The sequence below is a fragment of the Polypterus senegalus genome, chromosome 7 (genome assembly GCF_016835505.1).
Source record: "Polypterus senegalus isolate Bchr_013 chromosome 7, ASM1683550v1, whole genome shotgun sequence".
Lineage (NCBI taxonomy): Eukaryota > Metazoa > Chordata > Cladistia > Polypteriformes > Polypteridae > Polypterus > Polypterus senegalus.
Window position 1 is genome coordinate 156,100,861 of NC_053160.1, and position 16,708 is coordinate 156,117,568.

At 37.8% G+C, this 16,708-nt stretch overlaps 2 long non-coding RNA genes and 3 other non-coding genes across 7 annotated transcripts in view; 4 read left to right on the top strand and 1 right to left on the bottom strand.

Annotated features, from left to right (window-relative positions):
• The window catches only part of LOC120532209, a 42,121-nt gene extending 41,082 nt beyond the window's left edge, over positions 1-1,039 (bottom strand). Inside the window, exon 1 of the long non-coding RNA XR_005634256.1 lies at positions 967-1,039. This is a non-coding gene — a long non-coding RNA (uncharacterized LOC120532209). The remainder of the gene's footprint in view (positions 1-966) is intronic.
• Positions 1,040-9,059: 8,020 nt separating this feature from the next.
• On the top strand, positions 9,060-14,910 carry LOC120532931. 3 transcript variants are annotated; one of them, XR_005634414.1, is made up of 5 exons: positions 9,060-9,092; positions 9,644-9,735; positions 12,354-12,447; positions 12,911-12,976; positions 14,679-14,910. It is a non-coding gene; the product is annotated as an uncharacterized LOC120532931 (long non-coding RNA). The 3 variants fall into 3 exon arrangements; XR_005634412.1 differs by lacking the exon at positions 9,060-9,092 and adding an exon at positions 9,213-9,468; XR_005634413.1 differs by lacking the exon at positions 9,060-9,092 and adding an exon at positions 9,482-9,530.
• Positions 11,440-11,576, top strand: LOC120533152. Its single transcript, XR_005634448.1, has one exon. It is a non-coding gene; the product is annotated as a small nucleolar RNA SNORA13 (small nucleolar RNA).
• On the top strand, positions 12,634-12,779 carry LOC120533154. Its single transcript, XR_005634450.1, has one exon. It is a non-coding gene; the product is annotated as a small nucleolar RNA SNORA13 (small nucleolar RNA).
• On the top strand, positions 14,486-14,624 carry LOC120533153. The gene has a single exon (XR_005634449.1). It is a non-coding gene; the product is annotated as a small nucleolar RNA SNORA13 (small nucleolar RNA).
• Positions 14,911-16,708: the final 1,798 nt, after the last annotated feature.

Here is a 16,708-nt window from a genome sequence, read left to right on the forward strand (position 1 = left end):
CTTCACTTGTTTGGTGGGTTCTCTCATACATCAAATCAAACTGTGCCTCACTGTCAGTGGGCTACAACAACATCTTTATTTGAGTTTCCCAATGTGTTGCTTGTCTGCCGAATGTTACTTCAGGATAGGAAAGTGGTGTCATACCCATTGCAGTTGAGGTCATAGCTCTTAAAGATCCCGTAGAAAAATATAACACTAAAATCCATAAACTGTTAAGTAAAACTACTATATTATTACTTTTGAATCCAAATGTTGTATGTAAGTGTAGGTACAGTTACATCCAGGCCGCATCACATTTTATACAAAATTAGTTGTGTTTGTTTATAACAATTGCATCCATAAGAATGGAAAATGGAGTAATGATTGTGCTGCAGCTCTCCTTAATATGTGCTGTCATACCAACTTGGTTTATGCTATGCTTTCGAGTAAAAATTATCAGGAGGACCTGCACCTTTAGTCTTGTACTGATGTGGCACACTTAGAGTGGACTCTGCCAATAGCAAGCAATTGGCAACATCAACTCTATGTTCATGAATGTTCATCCCAATGGCTTCTATACATTCAAATTCTCAGTGAAGACCCACCCTTTTGTTTCCCTAGTCACATGTGTTTTTCCAACTTTGGCTGAATATTCCATATTGTGACTTTTATAAATAAAGCAAAAAGTCTACAGGCATTACATGAAAATCCCTTTGGAATAATAGTTTTTGTTTCTAATTCCCTTTCCCCTTAAACATTAGAAACATGAAAGCCAGAAATAAAAAAATCTGCAGACTAAGTAAACTTTTTAAGTGACTTGTGACTTCAGATCTTCCAAAACAATTTTTTTCTCTTTTCATTTGATTCAAGGCAGGCCAGGCAATATTATTTTCCTCTTGCTATCTCCCCCTAACCCTCCTCCACACCCCTCAAAAAAACCAATAAAGCAGCTTTAAATAAAAATTCACACATGGCTTTTGAACTCACTCAGCTGTTTTTCTTTCCCCTACTGATGACCTCTCCTCTTCCTCCTCTGCCTCTTCTTCCCTCTTGTTGCGGAGGCTAACTATTTATTAATTCCATCTGAAGGACTCCTATGAGTTTTCTTTTTAACGAGCAATGAAAGAAAATACAGAAAAGCACACCAGCTTTACATGAGTGCCCCCTAGTGGAACACCTCGGTAACTAAAAGGAAATGCGGTCATTTTGATGAGCCTTAGGGAATATGCCTGCTGCAATTACTAGATGGCCTATATAACTCTGTTCTTTATATCACAAAACTAAGGGGCATGGGACTCTGAAGAGAGGGCAAAGTGAATTAAATGATACAAGCTTGTTGTTTAACTACTACAATTTCTAAAACAGGGATATTAGTTTCAAATTCAGTTGGGCTAGATTTTCAAACCAAAAAATTTAACTGTGCCTGACATTTTTAGCAAACTGTAAACAGCAAGTAAATGAAAAATTTTAAACCAACACAAATGTATTGAAAAACAAGTAATGTTTGTCATTGTTTCCCTTTTAAATGTGGTCACATCTGACACAGGCACATCAAAAAGAGCATAAAAATATTTAAAAAGCTATAACTGAATAGAATTTGAGGTAGTAGAAATAGTTTTTGTCCCACTGTTGAAATAAAAAAAAAAAAAAACATTTTGGTCATATCTGACCCAGGCACATCTCAAAGTGCAGAAAATGAAAAAAATTGCACAGCATTAGCAATAACATTTGTTTCCCTTTTGAAATAAAATAAATGTTTTGGTCATATAATAATTTTATATTTACATAGCATTTTTCTCACTACTTAAAATGTTTTGCACCCTATGAACCCATGATCTGTTTATTCCATAACAACTGCTCTATCACTGCACCACTATACCTATACATGACCCAGGTATATCACAAGTACATTTAAACAGAATAACAAAGAACCATCAATGCTATCAATGTTATCAATGCACAAACCCATAACAAGTGATAACAGTAACTAACACACATGAATACAATGTCTACTGCACACAGAGGGAACACAGGTTCATTTTAAATCTCCATATCTGTGATTAGGCATGGCTTTGTTACACAGCCTGCATTATGTTGATAATGTGATGTGTCTCGCTACTGCATGGGCTATGGGGAGTCTTGGGGGAAAGCACTTTGTTAGAGCTCAGGGTAGGAAGAGGCAGAAACAGAGGAGACTAGCTTGTTATTGTTTTTTGGAGGTGTCCCCATGACCCTGACAAGGTGTGGTACGGCACCACACACCAAATAAAAAGTCATTAGCCTTTTGAAGATTCCCCCAGAGAAGTGGCTCCTGTGTCTTGTTCGACAGGTCGTCAAAGACTCATAGCTTACTACCACAACTTCTAGACACACAACAACGCACTGCATTGTAACAAACAATAATAATAATGATAATACCTAAAGCATTCTCAAAGCTGGGGGGACCCGGGACATGAAACCCAGCTCGGTTTACTGCGAGACAGCAGCACTACCACTGCATCACGCTTCAATTGTGCCACCTTTGTGGATTGTGGTTGAATGTTGCTAGGATATGTGGGGGTGATATATTAAAGGTCTGTACTACTTTTGGAATTTATGTAGGAATTTCTGAAGGCTTGCAAAATGTGTTTTTATCTGGTTTTCTCTGCATTTCTGTTTCTTTTTCCGTTTTTTTTTTGTGGTGGCGGCCTGTGCCACCACTTCCTACTCAAAGCATCATGATGCTCCGACATTGATGGACTAAAAGCCAGAAGTCTATGTGACCATCATCATCAAGTCCTTCCATGAGAACCCTAAATCCAAAGAGGACTGTTTCATTTATGTTAGGTAGAATGCCCAGAGGGCACTGGGCGATCTCATGGTCTGGAATCCCTACAGATTTTATTTTTTTTCTCCAGCCGTCTGGAGTTTTTTTTCTGTCCACCCTGGCCATCAGACCTTACTCTTATTCTATGTTAATTAAGGTTAACTTATTTTATTTTCTAACTGTGTCTTTTATTCTTCTATTCTTCATTATGTAAAGCACTTTGAGCTACAAACCGGATTCCAAAAAAGTTGGGACACTAAACAAATTGTGAATTAAAACTGAGTGCAATGATGTGGGGATGGCAAATGTCAATATTTTATTTGTAATAGAACGTAGATGACAGATCAAACGTTTAATCTGAGTAAATGTATCATTTTAAAGGAAAAATATGTTGATTCAAAATTTCACGGTGTCAACAAATCCCAAAAAAGTTGGGACAAGTAGCAATAAGAGGCTGGAAAAAGTAAATTTGAGCATAACGAAGAGCTGGAAGACCAATTAACACTAATTAGGTCAATTGGCAACATGATTGGGTATAAAAAGAGCTTCTCAGAGTGACAGTGTCTCTCAGAAGCCAAGATGGGTAGAGGATGCGCAGAAAGATAGCGGAGCAATATCAGAAAGGTGTTACCCAGCGAAAAATTGCAAAGACTTTGCATCTATCATCATCAACTGTGCATAACATCATCCGAAGATTCAGAGAATCTGGAACAATCTCTGTGCGTAAGGGTCAAGGCCGTAAAACCATACTGGATGCCCGTGATCTCCGGCCCTTAAACGACACTGTACCACAAACAGGAATGCTACTGTAAAGGAAATCACAGAATGGGCTCAGGAATACTTCCAGAAACCATTGTCAGTGAACACAATCCACCGTGCCATCCACCGTTGCCAGCTGAAACTCTACAGTGCAAAGAAGAAGCCATTTCTAAGCAAGATCCACAAGCTTAGGCGTTTTCACTGGGCCAGGGATCATTTAAAATGGAGTGTGGCAAAATGGAAGACTGTTCTGTGGTCAGACGAGTCACGATTCAAAGTTCTTTTGGAAATCTGGGACGCCATGTCATCCGGACCAAAGAGGACAAGGACAACCCAAGTTGTTATCAACGCTCAGTTCAGAAGCCTGCATCTCTGATGGTATGGGGTTGCATGAGTGCGTGTGGCATGGGCAGCTTGCATGTCTGGAAAGGCACCATCAATGCAGAAAAATATATTCAGGTTCTAGAACAACATATGCTCCCATCCAGACGTCATCTCTTTCAGGGAAGACCCTGCATTTTTCAACAAGATAATGCCAGACCACATTCTGCATCAATCACAACATCATGGCTGCGTAGGAGAAGGATTCAGGTACTGAAATGACCAGTCTGCAGTCCAGATCTTTCACCTATAGAGAACATTTGGCGCATCATAAAGAGGAAGGTGCGACAAAGAAGGCCCAAGACGATTGAACAGTTAGAGGCCTGTATTAGACAAGAATGGGAGAGCATTCCTATTTCTAAACTTGAGAAACTGGTCTCCTCGGTCCCCAGACGTCTGTTGAGTGTTGTAAGAAGAAGGGGAGATGCCACACAGTGGTGAAAATGGCCTTGTCCCAACTTTTTTGGGATTTGTTGACACCATGAAATTCTGAATCAACATATTTTTCCCTTAAAATGATACATTTTCTCAGTTTAAACTTTTGTTCCGTGATTTATGTTCTATTCTGAATAAAATATTAGAAGTTGGCACCTCCACATCATTGCATTTAATTTTTATTCACGATTTGTATAGTGTCCCAACTTTTTTGGAATCCGGTTTGTACATTTTTTTTGTATGAAAATGTGCTATATAAATAAATGTTGTTGTTGTTGTTATTTCTGGTGGGACTACAGGCTGGGCCATTTGCAGATTATTTCTGAGCCGCATGTGGCCCATGGCCGGCCATTTGAATAGGCCAGATCTAAACATTTGTGTACACTCCTACATTTGTTGCAAAAATTACTGATGGCTCATCAAGGTAATAAATGGCTGTAGTACATACATATTCTTATAGTCACTTAATCCAATTCACAGTCAGGGATGTGATAAAGTCAGTCTTCAAAGGATAGAGTGCAAGTTGGGGAAAAAAGCTTAGACAAAATGGAACTCCATCACAGGACAAATACTCAGCCACTGGAACAAAATTAAATTCACCACTTAAACTTTCCTGATCATCTAAGAGGATGTGGAAGAAAAGCTGAAGTACCTCAAGGAAAGCACATGCAAACATGGGGAAAACATGCAAAGTCCATAGAGACGAAAACCAGGTGTAGAATTCTAATGATCTATGAGGCAGTAGCATTACCCACGGTGCTACCATGCCATCTTATGGAAATACAAAATTAAATAAAATGCTAAGTTTCAAATCAAGTGTATTCTTTTAGATCACAAACATATGCTTGTTGGTTGGGTTATGGCTAATATGGTGGCTCAGTCTATATGTTTCAGCCTTGATGATGCTGAGCAAGTCATTCTAAATTTACATGCGTATGAACTTCTAAACAGAAAGAATGCCTGTTGTAATGAAAGCATTTCAGGATGAGGTTCATTGTGGGTTCTGTGATTTAAAATAGAGACTGTCAGTTAAAGACAGCAGAACAGATTTCAGTGCTGTTGCTTCACAGCTTGAGTATCAGGTCTTTGAAAACTGGGGTCTTCTAGTTTCTTCCTGGTCCAAAATATGTGCAGGATGGATTACTGGGCAAGAGTGGTGCATTCAGCAGAGCACATCTAAAGGGTAGGACTGCCCTCTCTGAAAGTAATCTACACCAAGCACTGCAGGACCAGGGTAATTAAAATAATTATGGACTCCACCAAACCCAGCAACAGACTGCTCAGCCTACTCGGCTCAGGCAAGCAACTACACAGCCTAATGGCAAAGACCCAGAGACTCAAGAGGAGCTTTCACCCTCAGGCCATTAGAATCCTGAACTCTGACATGTCAATGATCATTCACACCTAAAACTCCCTTTAACTTACTGCACAGCCACTTGATACTTTTTGTTGTTTTTACTGTTTCAGATTTCAACATAATTTTAATCTGATTTAACTTTATTTAAATTCATTTTGTTAATACTGTTATTCTTAATTTTATTATTTATTCTGTTGTGTGCTTGCTTTTGTTTTTTACAATCTTGAAGTATGCCAGCTTTTTCATTCCACTGTATGTTGTACCTGTATAGCTGTGTGTCTGACAAATAAAACTCTTGAATCTTGAAGTTCGTGTGAATAGATAATTAAATAAACAGATGGGTTTAATATAGAGATCACCAGTTTTTCCTCATATTGATATTTGGAGTGTGACTGCATTCCACAGCAGCTTCCTTCCTACTTCTCCACTCCTCCTAAATTTTATATTTGAAGAAAGCTATAATACAATATAAGAGAAAACCTTTAAATGAACCCTTATCCCTTCAGTAAAGGAAATCCCCTATTCCACTTTGTCCTTAAGGACTTTCCTCCAGTCATCGTAATGTTAAAAGCCTAGAGAAAGGCAACCTGCCAGATTAGGAAAATATAAAAGTGAGCAGTGTATGCACATCAAACCAGCCAGCATACATTTATGCTAAGAGTAGATAGAGCCTGGAGCATGCTACTTAGCTTTCTTATGGTTGTTTAAGATGCAACTAAAGCAGGAGATAAAACAGTTTAATTATTAGCTAATCAAATGAATCATGGGAATGGAGGAATCTCTCCTAATCCATACAAAAGCGAAACATGTTTCTTTGTATTGTGTGGCCATTACACATTTTATTTTTATTTCTCAAAATAAGTAAAATTATCTAAACATTATGCAAATCTATCTTAGCTTTATATGATGACACCAATTGCCCAGCATTATGATACCTGACATTTTAAGATTTTGACAACAGTCACGATTATTGATATATTTCCTGTGGCACAGTGGTTAGTATTCCTGCTCACAGAGTTCATATCCTGAACTGGTCACTCTCTGTATTGAGTTCTCACATTCTCTACGTGGATTTTCCTCTTGGTAAACTAATGTCTCTAAAGTGGTTGTCTACAGGTTAGTCTAAGTGCATGGATGACCTGTGATGGACAGGCACACTAACCTTGGTTTGGATCTACCTTACACTTGATACTGCTGGAATAAACTCTGCACCCCTTGGCCTTGGGCCTGAACTAGATTAATTTACATAATGGATAGATGTTTTCACACTATGAAAAAGCTTAAATTCTCATTTAGTACCCAGGCATTCCAGCATAGTGATTAGGACATTTATCTTATGTCAACAAGTGTGTTAATTCAGCTTCTGTCATTTAGCCCGGCCATGCTCCAGATGCAAAATTAATTCATTATTTAAAATAAAAACAGTGAGTGTAAGAGTGGCACATTGGACACATTGCAGCACAGGTCCAGCTTCCAGGCTTTTCATCTTCACTTGGCTATTGTCCGTTTGGAGTCTGCACTCCTCCCTGTGTCTGTGTACAGATTTTTCCAAATATTCACATTTTCCTCTAATAACTGCAAAGATGTGCTACTTGGGTTAATTGGCAATTGTAAATTAGCCTAGTGTGAGTTTCGGCCATTCACCAAAACAGGGTCATTCATCCTATTCCCCTACATTGTCCAAAATAATATCAAGTCGAGATCTGAAGTTCTCTTATTTCCACCATACTGTTTGGTAATTAATTTCACATGCATATGGTTCTTTGCATAAAGGAAAACTTTATGTGAAATCTGCCCTTGACAAGTTTGCAAACATGTCCCTGGGTTCTTGCTTCAGACTTTAAAATAAAGTAACAGGATCTACCGTACTAATTTCTTTCAGAATTTTAAACACTTCAACTTTGACAGCTCCATTTTCTTGAAATGAAAAGGTTTAACTCTTGCAATCTCTCCTCATAGCTCATGCTTCTTAGTCCTGGAATCAGCCTAGTTGCTCTCCTCTGGACTTTCCCTAGTGCTGCTATGTCTTTTTGTTGTCCAGAGCCCAAAACTATACACAGTACTCCAGATGAGACCTCATTGTGTCATATAACTTAAGCTTAACCTTACTTGTCTTGTACACTACATATCATGATATAGAAAATAATTGGTTTTATTGATCGCTTCCGTATGCTGCCTGGATGCTGACAGTGATGAGTCCACTGTGTCTCCCAGGTCCATCTCAAACGGTGTATTTTCAAGTTTCACACCTCCCATTGTGTATTGAAATCTACCATTTTTACTTCCTACATGTAATACTTTACGTTTACTTACATTTAAATGTCCTGTATTGGACTGGTTTCCTGCCCTGGAAGGTTTCCTGCCTTGTTTCCAATGCTGTCAACATAGACTTCTGGGCCCACACCAATTAAATTGGATTAAGTGGGTTTAAAAATTGTGTTCCTGATAAACAAAGTGTAAGTGATTATTATATACCTGATCTTGTAAACAGACTAAAGGCTTTCATCAAATTCAGAAAAATAACAAACAACATGGTATTAGCCAGTCACAAACCTAACTTGTAGATATCACTTTGCAAGCATAATTCTTCCACCTGTACTTATAACACATAAGATAACGACTGTAACAATAAAATCTACGATCAAAAGTATTTTAATTTACCAAATGATAACAGCATTACATTTTACTGGTAAGACAATTCACAGAAAAAAGGAGTCAAGTGCAGGCCACTCTTTTTTTTTAGTTTTAAAAGTACAAACGCAGGAATATTTAAAACAAAACAAACAAAAAAAAAACATTTAATTTTTTAGTTCAGTGGTTCTCAACCTGTGGAGCGAAGTAACAAAAAGGAGGTCGCGAAGATGTGAAAAAAAGAAAACAAGAATCAAAAATATGAAAAAAAATCTGATGATACCAAAACAAATTAACTTAAACTACATTCTGATACTAGAACAATAAATATAGAGTTAGATATATGTCGATAAAAGTTAAGTAGGTATAATATAAATATGCATCTACATTTCAAAAAAATGTTAGGGGGGCACGATTAAAACTGTTATGAAAACAGTTTATCGCAAATACTTAAAGGTTGAGAAACGCTGTTTTAGTTTATTTATAGTTATAGATTAACATTTTCTTTATAAGACTTAATTATTATATGCTGTCATCTTTTTTTTGTCATTTCTGCACTGGACCTGTGTTACAATAAAGATAATTCAAATAAAGATGTTGGACACGCCCAGGCGGCCATGTTTATTTTTTGATTGGTTGATCTGACGCCATTCTTAGCCGTCGATCCCTTAAGATTAGACTTTCCCAAGAAGATTACCCTCGTCATTTTGTCATTCCTGCGGCCGATTTAATCATGAATATCAGGTACGTCTCCCTATATCTTCCGTCTCCTTATCGAGTTTAGTGGAGCACGTGTCGCAATGCAGGTAGTAATCTAGAAGCACGTTTTATACATGTAGCGAAATATTACAGTGAAAGCTGTTGTAGGTGCATTTTATATACGTGCACAATAATATATAATCAGCTATTGTTTAGTGTATTATGTGTACAGGATCCCTGATTCGCGGAACGGTTCGTGACTGTATATCTTGAGTACGGTATTTGGGTCCAGCTGGGTCATCCAGTACAAAACCTTACTGCGCGAAGCACTTACGCTTAAATTCTTAAGATTAGACTTTCCCAAGAAGATGACCCTCGTCATTTTTGTCATTCCTGCGGCCGATTTAATCATGAATATCAGGTACGTCTCCCTATATCTTCCGTCTCCTTATCGAGTTTAGTGGAGCACGTGTCGCAATGCAGGTAGTAATCTAGAAGCACGTTTTATACATGTAGCGAAATATTACAGTGAAAGCTTTGCAATATTTTAGAAATGTAATCTTAATTTTTTGGTTTTTATTTTTTTTGTTTTGCAGTACTGCTGTAACACAGGTTACTGTCGACAGGCCTAGAAATCACGGAAAGGAATCGGACTTGTTTAGTTTGTTAAGACAACAACCAAAGGCCGGTATGTATTACATATTAATGCCAGCGGCTTAAGGATGTAAAAGAGGGTACATAATGCCTATCCGACACTATTATTTTGGGGGTTCTGGTTTTGGTTTCATTGAAATAGAAAGATTTAGGACTTGTCACGGGGCCTGCTCTGGTGGCTTAGACTTTGTCCATTCACTTCTCTTGTATTCGCTGTCTTACCGTAGGCCAGTCACATGTGTTGCATTAATGTGGGGTGGGTCAGTCGAGATGTGGCACATGACCAGCTTATTATTTTCTTTTTTTTTAATTGAAAGATATTGCAAAACAATTATACATGCATTTTATATCAGTTCTGTACAAACAATAGGATGCTAATTAACTTAATGGGAAAAAGTTCAACTAGAAGCATTCAAAAACCTTGAATTCTCAACAGATTTGTACGATTTTAATGGCGTACTTGTTTGCGGAGAATAGTTTTCACTTACATTCCCGACAAAAAAGTTTTTTTGTTGATAATTGTACATAATTACCGAATATTACCTTCTTGGCAGTTGGACATCTCTCTCATTTAGCAATATAAAAAAAATCGTGAGTGACTCGATTATGGTCAGTTATGCCTGGAACCATCTGGGTAATAAAATAAGTTGTAACCCTTAGTCATTTGTAAATTGATTAGCAAATCAACGGCATCCTCTTCGTCCGGAACTTCACACAAGGGTTGAATGATGAGCGGATTCGCCTCCTCAGTGGGAACATTAAATTGCGAACTAAGAAAAATGAAAGAACTTAAAGGACCTGTGCCAAGGTTTTAAGCTGAAATCGAACACCACTTCCGTTTACCGGAAATGGCGGGGCTGCTGGAGCAGGGCTGAAGCGAGTTCATGCGTTGCCTTGACTTTGCCTCTCAGAACTGCAGATTGAAAACCAAAGGTAGAGTCCCTGCCCTCTCTTATCCAGTGCTGGAATCACTTACTTTTCAGGAGCCATAAAGGCGATCCCACATGTGCAGTGTGTGTGGCAACATAAACGCAACGAAATGTGAAGGTGAGAGGTAAAATGGATAACTTGGGAAATTCACAACAGCACATGATTGCAGTATAAATTTGACTGGTCATCAATATTTACAATATATTATTTGCATTTAAAGAACACTAGTACAGCTCTGCAATTTAGGATTGGTAGTTAAATAAAACATTGATTAATAAATTAGTTTTTAATAGATTACTTTAATACAGTAATGGTTAACACTGCTGCTTCATACAGCCAACATCCTAGGTTCAAATTTGCATGGTCTTTTATGGTATCTTTCTCTAACATGCCAACAATGCAATGCTAGGTTATTTATTTTGCAACTCTAAATTGGCCTAGTGTCAAAGTGGCATTGTTTGCAGGTGACCCTGTTGTGGACAGGCTTTTCTGTCTTGCCTCTAGTGCCAATGAAATAGGCTTTGGCCTACATTGAACCTTGAATAAAGTGGGTTTGACAAAATATGTATGTGTGTCCTTAAATGGGCTGATTGCTCATTAAGTTGGTAGATCATTGTATTTTCATTATAAACTGCACTTAAAGTAACAAAAGTAGAATACAGTACTCGAGACCAGGAATTGTGCGCCGTCCAGGTGTTACTTGTGAGCAGAATAATCAATTTAGCTGTTGCCTTTGGTTTATTTTAAATCTAGCTGTACCGTTTTTCTTCCTCTAAATATTTACAAGTTAAGTGAGTTATTGTATCTTTGCCTTTGTGTTGCCCGTTCATTGCTTTTTTCCCAAGTGAACGAGGTGTCAAACAAGGCATACAGCAACTCTTGCAAGTGTATTTCATCTGGGTGCTTACCTTTGCACACTTGACTGTATTTCTTGCAAGAACAAATTGTTGTCACACGTAAATGAGGAAGGCAGTTGTGTGCCTACCATTACTAATACTTTTTTAAAATTTAGAACCTTGTGGCTTTTTTATATTGGTTTCATGTGTAACAGTTTATGGTACTAGATGGGTTGTAGATTGTGTTATACTATAATTATGAGAATAAGTAAAAGCCACATATTAGTTAAGTTGGTCTGTTATGTATTGGAATAGAATTTGAACACTGTGTTGGTTTTTTGTTTTCAGAAATGTCATGTTTACTTGCAGCTTCAATTTATTTCTTGGCCCAGCTTAACTACACTTTATGTAGAGCTTTGTATGGTGGTCGTCTTTTTTTTTTTTTTTTTAGAACATAATTATACTTGTTAGAAATTTAATATTTTTTACAAGTTCAGTCAAAAGTTTATCTAGAAGGCAGAGAGTAACCTTTTCATAGTGGATGCTATACCACCAAATAAAAGCAAACCTGAATTCAGCACATACTGAATGTTTTAAAAATTCATGTTACTGTTGTGTGTTCTAGAATGGCACATTACAGTTCACAATTTTGGAGTTTCCACTTGCAGGCTGTTGACCTACTTGGTAAGGTGACCATGAATGGGGTGTCTCGGTTCTTCCAGAAAATGACAACACATACTCGGGGGTGCTTGTATGTGCCCAATGCCCTTCATAAATGGTATCTTTTAGAGGTAGATTGAGTTTGCCAGGAGGATTCACCACCACATACAGGAAAGGGGAGGAGCCCATTGTTATTTTAGTAACCCTGTCTTCATTGTTTCTGCAGCAGTCTCTTGACCAAATGGGTTTGGATAACTGATGCTGTAAATGTCCAGAGTCGGAGGATAATGCTGTGGGGTCAGTGAGTCAGCAGAAGCTGGGTATGGCAAGTAATAATTTTATACTTTACAAATACACCATCGCAAGTCATCATGATTTAGATTTATAGAAATGTTGCTTTAACTGTAATTGATACTGTATACATTTTAATGTTTAAAGATAGTGACTGCTGTTCAGAATTAAGTCATTAAGAGAATGAAGCTATTGCCTTTTTATTTTAAAATCTTTGCCTTTGTGTTGCCCATTCATTTTATTTTTCTAGATGAATGTGGTGTCTATCAAGGCGTACAGCAACTTCTGCATAAATCTTGGAGGGGTACTTTAACTATGTGCCTTAACCATTGTACCTAATTGTTTAAATGCATGAACATTGCTTTGTCGTAAGAATAAAAACTATAGGTATTTAGCTTTTTTTGTTCTTTTTTAGCCAGTATCCTTTTACATTCAAGAATTGTGATTGCTTTGTTTATAATATTGTGCATTGCTTTTATTATTTTTTAAAAGGAAGCTGTTCAGGAGGAACACGGGTAGAAGAATGGTTGTAATGGACAGTTTCCATACAAAAGTCATGTAAGTACAGTATAGGGGGTAAAACATTCTTATTGTGCATATGTGATTTTTAGTATTATCTGCCGATGTACTTTGTAAAGTACACTGAAAGATGCATTTGAAACAGATTCATAGTCTAGAATTTTTTTTTTTTTGGTGAGCAAGTGCACCTACAAGGAGAATCCAGCCAGTACTGTAAGTCCTTTGTTAAGCAAATCTACAAAGTGCCAGTTTTTTCTTCACATTGTGTCAGCGTTTGAGTAGTTCATCATTTAGAATGACAAGTATTAGAATTGGGTGTATAGCATTTCATGACCAGAATGAAACACTCCATTCCATGTTTCAAGTCGTCCAAAGTATCATTATTGGGTTATTTGAACTGTTTTTTTTTTTTTTTCCTTTTGTCCCAAGGCTGAATATTTTTCAAAAATCCAGTTTTCTAAAAAGCACACAAAGCAATGGCTTCACACATAAATCAACATAAAATACAACAAATGTTACACTGTTTTATGTGCCATGTACCTCTACTATATGTAAATTCACACACTTATTACATACCTATTTGTCTCGTCACTCATGAGCTGAAAGGGACTTTCTGGTTAAAAAAAAAACAAAAAAACGGATTGAAGTAGTTGAGTGGCTGGTAAGTCATGTTTGGTTTGAAGTCCAGTTGCTAGCTTGCCTTCCACAGATCTATATCTGTGAAGTCTTCCCAGGGTGAACATTGCCTTAGACGTGTCAGCTACACACAGGCATGATCAGCTCTACAATCGGCTGCAGTCTTTTGTTTTCAATTTCCAAAACATTTGCATCAAAATCAGAGTTCAGTAAGTGTCTGTGTAGTCCTTCCAGGCGAACATTGCATTGGCGTGATCAGTTGAGGACTGATCACCTGATGCAGGTACGTGTCTTTCATTTTTGATCTCAAAAATCACTTGCATCAAAATCGAAGGTCAATAAGTCTGATTCATCCATTATCCAACCTGCTATATCCTAACTATAGGGTCATGGGGGGTCTGCTGGGGCCAATCCCAGCCAACACAGGGTGCAAGGCAGGAAATAAACCCTGGGCAGGGGGGCACACACACACACACACACGGAACAATTTAGAATCGCCAATGCACCTAACCTGCATGTCTTTGGACTATGATAGGAAACCCACACGGACACGGGGAGAACATGCTAACTCCACAAAGGGAGGACCCGGGAAGCGAACCCGGGTCTCCTAACTGCGAGGCAGCAGTGCTACCCACTGCGCCACCATGCCACAAGTCTGATTCAATAATATGCAAAAAATAATGTGCACAGAGTATTTTACTTTGCGCATTCACTTTGCGGTCACACCAGATGTTGATGCCATTCTAGACATTGTTTACAGTACTCGCGCACACTCAGAGATTCAACATCAAGTCCAACAGTCGTCCTAGCAAAGAGAGCCTACCTATAAAGTAATCCGCCCTAAAAGATTTAACTCTTAACACTATTGGTGCACCGGTCTGTTTTGTATGCAGTTACATTTAATTATTACTTTGCCTTTGTGTTGCCCATTCATTTAACTTTTCTAGATGAATGTGGTGTCAAACAAGGCATACAGTAACTCCTGCATAAATCTTGGAGGGGCACTTAACCATGTGCCTTACTTGTATGATTTTTAAATGCATGAACATTGCGCCATACTAGAAAAATAACTAATTTATCACCTTTTTGTTTCCTTTCTTTCCAGGTGATCAGTTCCAAAACAGTCTTTGATTTGAGGAAACTAAGTGATCCTCTGGGTAAAATCATTGCAAGTTGATCTCTTTGGGGTTGACATGAAGACATAGAATTTTCTTGGTGATGTGGATTAAAGAAGTTTAACAAATGGATTGACAAATAATGATTTTTATATACTTTGTAGCAGCACTTTTATCAGTATTTCATCTAGCTGAGTGCTTTTTTTAATAAAAAAATAAAACACCCACTTCATAGCATCTCTTGTTCTGTTTTGTGAATATTATAAAATATAATGCAGATGAAGAAACAAGGTGCTGCTTTGTTTTCTTACTTGTTATGAACACACTTTTGTCTTCACTTGGTTTACTTTGTGGAACATCTCTGCCATGCTGTTGGACCTCAGTGAGAGGGGGGGGTTACCCTCATAAATTAATTTTAACAGGTCGGGGACATCAACAAAACGGGTGAGTTTGGTGGGTGATATGTAGTGCCTCAGTTAAGTTGAGGATTTGATTTGTAATTTAGGTTTTTACTTTTTAGCATAGTGCTAAATGTTTTGAAGTTTCTCTTGATTTGACCTGATATATAGTAGATCAGCTAAAAATAATGCAAGTTTGGAATCTGAAACAATAAAACATGAAAATAGCTTTGGAGCTAAATACCTTTTCAAGGCACTGTAGGATGTGGTTTTGTGCCTGTCATTGCTGTACTCATTTTGAAGTTTGTTTTGCTACCGTGTGTGTGTTATGTAGTGCCCAGCCATATTTTTCCTAACGTCTCGATTTGATTTGTAAACAAAACTGGATAGAATTTTGGTATACTAGTTAGTGCTGCTGTCTCACAGATTAACATCCTGGGGTCCACTCCAGTACTTGTCAGTGTGGGTATGTCGCTGTTCAGAGAGCTGGTAGACTGGTGTGTACAGGACTATGGAGTCGGTAAACAAAAGCTTCTGCTCCAATTCTGACACATCACTTTGTAATTTTATTGTGGTGATAGAGCATATGAGATAAGAGGCACTGCCAGCATTATGCATCATGCTATGTTTTATCACTTATAACATGTTTAACAGTTCTTCTCCGAATTTGTTTTTCCATATATATCACCTTGACGTTAATTTCCCTTATTCTTAAATAACTATCTTAATGTTCCCACTTCTTCCTTCCCTTCATTGCACACAGTTTTACCCTAGAAAGAGGCAATAGCTAACTTTATTTTTACTTACTACGTGCACAGTTGCTGCCATCTTGTGGGATGAATCTGTAAGTACTGTCACTGTTCCTTTTTTGTCATTTATGAAATTTTTATGAAGTTTTACTATAAAAAAAAAAAACAAAACAAAAAACACCTTTTTGGTTCACATGATGATTATTTCATTACTATTTGTCTCTCAACATCAACTTTCAGGTGTGAAATGACGGAGCTGGTGGCAATTCTTTTATAGCCGTTTGTTCATATCATCTCTATGGGTGACCCTCATTTCCACAAATATGAAAGTTGAATCACTAATTCAAGAGATCAGATTAAAGGCGAAACAAGATGCAGAGAGACGCCAGGATAGATAGCGGATGAGTGGACATTAAAGAAAAAACAATGTCATTAAAAGGGAAGGAACAGCTAAATGAGTGCTGATTAAAAACAGGAAAGAAAGCTTTGCAAGTCTGGGTGAGATCAGGTGGCAGGTCTGGCCTGCCCTGGTGTTGACCCGTTGGCTGCCTGCTGTCTTGGCTCCCTTCCACCTAAGCCAGGTAACTTGGCCTCTACCTTGGCAGGCTGTCCTGTTTCCCTTGTGGCTACACAGAGCGGACACTCGGTCATTGCTAGTGTGATAGCACTGGATGCCATATCCAGGGCTGGCATTTTAAATGACATGTTTGGTATTTTACAAGTCAAAGGTATTTCTTCACAACCATGGTGTATATTAATTTGCCACATAAAACTGTAATCTAAAGTGAAACATTTTTTTATTAAGTTTTAAGAATATTTTGTTCTTGCATTTAAAGTGGAGCTGTATGAAACCCTGCATCCATATGTGATGGC